A 7,079-nucleotide genomic window follows, 5' to 3' on the forward strand; every position below is an offset into this window, starting at 1 on the left:
TGATCAGTTACCACCCGAATGGTGCAAAGGAGTCTCCTTTCCATGCCTGTGTGATCGGTTACCACCCGCATGGTGCAAAGGAGTAGTAGTCTCTGCTTCGGTAGCATCTTCATAATTCTGGTCACACAGGAAGGTCAAAATAGGCTCGATAATAATCACTCTCTCCAGCTCTTTAGCTTGTAAGTTTGTGTTGATTATCTCTGCTTGTATAATTGGGTCCATTTGATTTGAAAAATTTGGCTCAGCTTCACATGTTGGATCATCTAGTTGTAAGTCATTGATTGCGTCTTCATAAGTAATAGCTTCCATCGGCTGCTCCAATAAATAGTCTTCATGAAGTAGTTCTTCATCTCCATCATTATTGTCATCTCCTTGATCATCTAGCTTATCCAATTTGCATAGTAACATCTGGTTCTCTTCAAGGATATCGCCATTGCTATCTGCGTTGTTTGCTTGAATCTCCATGTCATCTATATGGTTTAGATTCGTAATCTCCTTATGCTTCATCGCAACCTGTACTCCATAGATAGCAGCATCAATAACATCATCAGTACTCTTATTGCTTATACCTTCTATTAATCGTCTCTTCTTGTTATCCAGTTGTCTAGCGTCTTGAAGTAGACCTTGCTCTCTAGTGTCAACCTTCATAGCTTCTTCTAGCAGCTCCGTCTTCATCATAAAAGTCGTTAAAGTTTGAGTTAAGTCGTCTATACCTCCACTATTCATGTCCGAAAGTTGCACTAGTGGGCTTTGGATTGAAGAACCTGCTCTGCTAGAATTGATCATAGGTACCATACTCGTTGTAGACTTCATGTTTAGTTTCTCTCCAAGCATCTCCTTCTTCGTCAGAGTTTGTACAGCTTCACGAACTTCGTTCCAATCCTCCTTTAGACTGTTATATGTGGAGGGATCGTCTAGTACATATGCCAGTCTCTCTTGAAGGTCTCCCTCTGCTGCTCTTAGAAATAGCTCAGTCTTTTCGTAATTTAATATCTTCTGGTCTTTGTCTGGCAACTGGTCATACTTTTCATCAAAAATCCTTAGTAGCTTAAGAGCAGAGAGACTTTTACCTCGGAGATCAACCCACTGCATAAATAGTCTTCTCGTCATCTTTGTATTGTCTTCCAAGTAAAAATAAGCTTTGATAGCTTGCTCGAATGATTTCCAAGTGCTTCCTTGAGTCTGCTCAATCTCCCTAATCTGCCGCTTGATTTCGTACTATGTGACGCGATTAAAGCTTTTGACTCTAGGTAGCTCTGGTATAGCATACATCTCCATGTAATTAACATAAGCTTTTAGATACCTGGTTGCGTCTTTCCCATCAAATAAGTCCACCACCGATATAAACGCTTCAAGAGCTCTCTGTATGAGTGATTCCAGCTTTGTATCCTCAAGTTGTTGTTGAAAACTTGATTGCTGCTGCATATAAGTCGAAAATAATTTCATCATCGCTGCCATATCTAAATCTCTAGTTGGGAGGAGCTTCATCATCCTCGCCATATCTGAGTTTTCACTTGAGAACTCCATCCTCGCTCTCACCCCGGCTTTCACGTCGGGTTCACCAAAGATGTCGTAGAGATTATCGTGAAGGTGCCGGGAAGCGCGGAGCTCCTGACTGTGAGAGGAGATGGAATCAAAGTAAGATCAGTAGACAAGACAAGAAGTAATTAATCAACCTTCCTTCAATGATAAGCTTCATCAATCTCAACAAAATCATGATTAATTGGTCGATAATCATTGGATAATAGATAAATAGGATAGGTGAATGAAAGTGATAATCATCATCATCATAAATAATAAACTTGAATAAAGAGGATTAATAGATAGTAATCATAAATTAGAGAGGATAGATAATTCATGATAGATGAGGAATAATAATAATGAGAATAAAGTAGAGAGAGAAAATAATCATCAAGCATGTTCTTGAATGGTTGTCAGCGTCGCTTCAAGATGCCCAATGCTGCCATGCAGCTCTTGATTGGATGATTAGCTTACTTCATTAAATCTCCAATTATATCACTATCGCTCCTCACATATCTGTATCGCTTGGGCCTCCATGTTTGCATCAGAACAATTCCTCCCCTTGCTTCTATGCTGGCAATTACAGCTGCCTCATGTTTGCTATAGGCCGTTAATTTCGACCAATTGCTCTCCTTATGTTCATGCTTTTGGGCAACATCCTCAGCCTACTTTCGGTGGTGTTTATGAACTGTCAGCGCACCAGCTTATCAGTGGCGCTCCTATGCTTTTGAGGTTGTTGGTAGTAGGTCTCCTTGATTTGTTGTAGACCACTTCTTTTAGACCTTCTCTTGTTGCAGCAGTCGTCTCCGTCTCCACAGCTGAGACTTCCCATCATTCATGAGGTGGCAGCAGTAGCTGCGCTGTCCTTCCTATCCGTCCTCTTTATCACTCCTCTTATACTTGCCTTGCCCACAGTCCCATGGAATCGTGGATCAGCCAAACATTGAGGCTTTACTTCAATGTCTAATAAGCAGCACACTCTGCTCTAGAGCTGGTGTTACCACCCCCCTCTCGTTCCCCTTTGTTCAGCGCCGAATACCCCCAGCTCTTACTCCACCAGCCTGCTAAATACTTGCAATACTCCCCCCTTTGAGCACCCTGGGCTGCCTCCTCTTTATGCGTGCGTGGTCCGCCCTCCTTCGTTTATGGCTGTGCCTTCCTCATCTCCTATGGCTGCGCCTGCAACTTCTCATGATATGGCTGCCTCTGCACCTCTTGGGTCTGGTCTGGCTGCCTTCGTCCCCACTCCTCGAACTGCTTTCCTCCTGAAGATGGCTGCGCCTATAACTCTTTTCCTATCTCCCCCCGAGAGCTGCCCGAGCGCCCTCGAGAGCTCCTGGCAGCCTTCTTCTTCTGTATGGCTGCGCGTTGTGACTCTTTCTATATGGCTGCCACCCTCTCCTCATATATGGGCCGCCCAACAGCCTGCACGGCCCCCCTATATTTGGCCCCCTTCTCCCCGGCTGTATGGGCTGCTTTTTCCTCCGGTTCTGCACCCTTCTAAACGAAGCGTACTGTATCAGTTCTTTTCGACAAGCCTTTCCCTGTTTTTCATGCATGGCAGTCCCTTTTAGGCTGCGCCCCTCCTTTACGTGCATGGACTCTTCTATTTTTATCAGCCCAGCTTTGCTTTCTTAATGGCTAGTTGCCTCTTGCGCGTCCACCTGCTTCAATATAACTTGATTAAAGCTGAAAAAGTCTTGCACTCCCGTGCATTAATTTTATCTCTGATTCCAATTCAAGTTTAATCTCCGGCATACAAATTCTAATGAGTATTTGCAATATTAGCCATGCGATTCTGGCCTCTAAATCGGACATAGAGGAGCCCAAACTTGGGAGTCTTCATCTCATGTAGTTGTCACCTCTTCAAATACACCACTGGGTAGCCATAAACATACTAGACATTATCTGTTAGCAAAAACACCAAAATTCATAAAAAATTATATTTTTATTGAAGATTCTCTGTATAGGTGTGCAACAGCACGACACCGTAAGCATAGTCAAGCTTCTCGGTGCTAACCATCTCACCGTTGCTCTTTGTTGCTAGCATGGTCTCAAGGTTCCATGATTGCGTGAGCATAATAGGTAAACTACCATCACTGTTTCTTGCCTCCACATATTGGTCACACCATTTCTCCATGAACGACGGCATTTGCAATACAATATGGTTGTATCTTCTCCCTTGTCTCATCCGTCAAGCGAAAGCATAAGCCCTTCCCTTGACGCACTTCATTAGTCAATTTGTCATCATCCTTAGTACTCCATAGCATTGGCATGGTTCTATCTACACGTCCAAGATATTCAAATATCCAGACACAAGATTCTTGCACCAACAAACTCAGGTTTGCCCTTTTGACGAACAAAAACTTTTAAGATCTTCATGAAACGTTCCAGATAAAACATCCATCGTGTGTTCATAACCCCTACCATAGCTACTTCATCAACCAAATGTACGAGTATGTGAACCAGTATTGTCAAAATGCTCGTTGGAAATGTGTTTTCTATCATGCATACAGTCTCGATTGCTAAGATTCTCATCCTGTAAATGGATGTATGATCAATCTCCTGGCAAGATATCCACCTACACAAAAAGGGCAAAATAAAGAAAGATATCCATACACACTATCTAATTCTAAATATCTCATCAAATACCAATCTTACAAGTGAAGACAAGTTGTATATACATTTTCACACTCCAATTGTACAAACACCAGATATTGCTATTGGAAGAATGAACTACAAGGCAAACATATAACAAGTTAGTAAGCAGTTTGAAATAAGAAACATTAAACAATTATCAAGGTGTATATATACATGCAACATTTTGTGCCAATCATGAGTCTTGAAACCACTTAACTCTTTTTCTTTGGCACTGGTGAAGGCACCTTTCAATCTATGCATGGTCCCTGTGGGTGTACGTAGAGTTTCAATTACCTTTTTCAATAAACTTCTCTCTTCTTTGCTAAGAATCCAAGGTGCATTTGAAAGTTGTCCATTCTCATGAGGCCAATACCTTCGCAACATGTTCGCTTCCTTCAGATATGCCCTACTATTGTAATTATCTTTCTGTCCACATATGTGCTGCCATACAACAATTGCAACATTCTTGAAACAATGCAGAGGATCTAAAAGGTAATTGATTAGAAGTTCTTTCCAATATGGTAATGCATAGAAAGCATTCAATCCTTTCATCCCTTGTCGAGAGAATTCTTTACCATCATCCCACGCTTGTTTCCAGACACTCACTGTCATTCTACTTGGAACTAGCTTTTGATCTCGTTGTTGCATAGGATGGTCCATAGGAAGGAACCTGGTGTGCCCCTTATAAATCATCTTCTTAAGATGTCCACTATAACGAGCTTGCAATTTTGGACCACATATAAGGCATGCATGATATCCTTGGACACTATATTTGCTTACATCCCCATACCCTAGATAATCATGCATAGTCCACATCAAGATAGCTCTCAAATTGAACATTTTACGATGCCTTTTCTTTGAACTGTCAACCACTACAATTCCATTGCAAAGATCTTGTAGCTCATCGATCAATGGAGCTAAATAAACTGACATGTCCTTCACCTTTCTCTTTCCTGGTATAAGTAAACATAATATAAGATGCCCTTTCTTAATTAACATCCATGGAAGAATGTTGTAATTCACAAGAACTACTAGCCAAGTAGACCATTTTGGTGAACGGAGACCAAAGGGATTCACACCATCCGTTCCAAGTCCCAATCTCAAATGGCGTGGTTCCAAGCACAGGCCACTTCCTCTCTATATGTTTCCATGTAGGACTGTCTGATGGTGTTCGCATTATGCCATATGTAGATCTGTTTTCTGCATCCCATGACATAAGACTTGTAATTTTCTTGGTATCTGAGATGCGTGGAATGAGTGAAAAATGTCTCAAAATCATACTTGGCACTTTGTTTCCTTGAAAATCTTCTTGATAACGTGATGCACCACACCGAGGACATTGCAATTCATTTGCTAGATCTTTCTTGAACAATAGATGATCATTGGGACAAGCATGTATAGCCTCATAGTCAAGACCAAGAGTGGCTAACGTCTTCTTTGCTTCATTATGTGACTCTGGCATACAATTTCCTTCGGGGAGAATTTTTTGCAATAGTTGAAACAAAGCTGTTACACTGCGGACCAACCATATATAGTTTGAAGATTGAGAAGATCGAACAGCATGCGTAACTTTGATATTTTCACCCCTTCATACAGTAGTTCATTGCATTGATCTTTTATTTCGGCCTCACGTTTCCTGTCTTTTCTTTGCTTCCTCTTGGGATAAAATATTACAAAAGAAATTGTTGAGCATATCTTGTATTCCTGTCTCAAGTCCCAGATCTTCTTCAATGTCCTCTATTCCAATCTCTGCCTCAGTCAAGGGGTCAGAAGATGTACTCACAACACCTGCCATAGCTTGTCGTCTAGCATCCCTATGATGCACTGATGTAGCAGGTGGATTTGGTCTCATATCCAAGTGTGATTGACTTGTACTTATTCCTTGTACCTGAGACTCAAACCATGATGTACATTGTCTGATATCTTTAGCCCCATATCTTCTCACATGATCTTCTGCAATTTGATGCCGTCGACGTGTTTGAAACTTGCAACGAACACATCTACACAAGATGATGTCGTTTAGATCCTCTTCCATTCCTATGTTGACACAGTGATTCTTCTATGCTTTGGCTGTCCTCTTCTTAAATTAGATGATAATAATCTATCGTCGTTATCGTATATTGAAATTATCGTGGATGAACAAATAAATGATTTGTTAATTGAAAGAAATATAAAACACCGATACTACCAGCATTATGTAAAAAACGCCGATAGTACCAACGTTTTTTTGAAAAAATTCATGTCGGTAGTATCAGCATTCATTTTTAAACTTAAAACGCCGATGGTACCAGTGTTTAGCTCAAAAAGTTGATGTCGGTACTATTGGCATTTTTTTTTCAGCTTAAAATGCCGATATTATCTATGTTTATCTCAAAAAACTAATGCTGGTAGTATCAGCGTCTATTTTTTTCCTTAAGGTGCTGATATTATCGACAGTTTTTTAATCTGCACTGATAATACCGACGTTTTTAAAATTTGCGTCGATATTACTAGCGTTCTGTAGTTTTTTGAATTTTTTAAGATCCTTGCTCGTTTGCCGCGTGTTCACGCCTATTTTTTTACCGGTATCTTACGTTTATGTAGTAGTAATTTTACAAAGAAACGAGCATCGAAGTTAGCAAAATCCAAATCTACCTCTACTTCACACTCAAATTCTTTTAATGACATAAGGACAAGAAGTATGAATCCAAAGCAAATGTGAATTATGTTGCTAGATATCATGTAGTTCATCTTCTTCTATTGATTGTTCTCATATTCTTATATCTTTTCCTATCTCAAAAGAGCTTGAGAAACATTCCAAAGAAGAGTGGGTTGAGGATAGTGGAGCATCAGTCCATCTGACACATTAATCCTCTCAAATGGAGAGCTATAGAGGTTCATCCTTGCAAGTACCTATTGGTGATGATTCTTCTTAATAT

Source organism: Dipteris shenzhenensis, chromosome 24 (genome assembly GCF_047967505.1).
Source record: "Dipteris shenzhenensis isolate YYH24624 ecotype China chromosome 24, Dip_SZ_1.0, whole genome shotgun sequence".
Taxonomy (NCBI): domain Eukaryota; kingdom Viridiplantae; phylum Streptophyta; class Polypodiopsida; order Gleicheniales; family Dipteridaceae; genus Dipteris; species Dipteris shenzhenensis.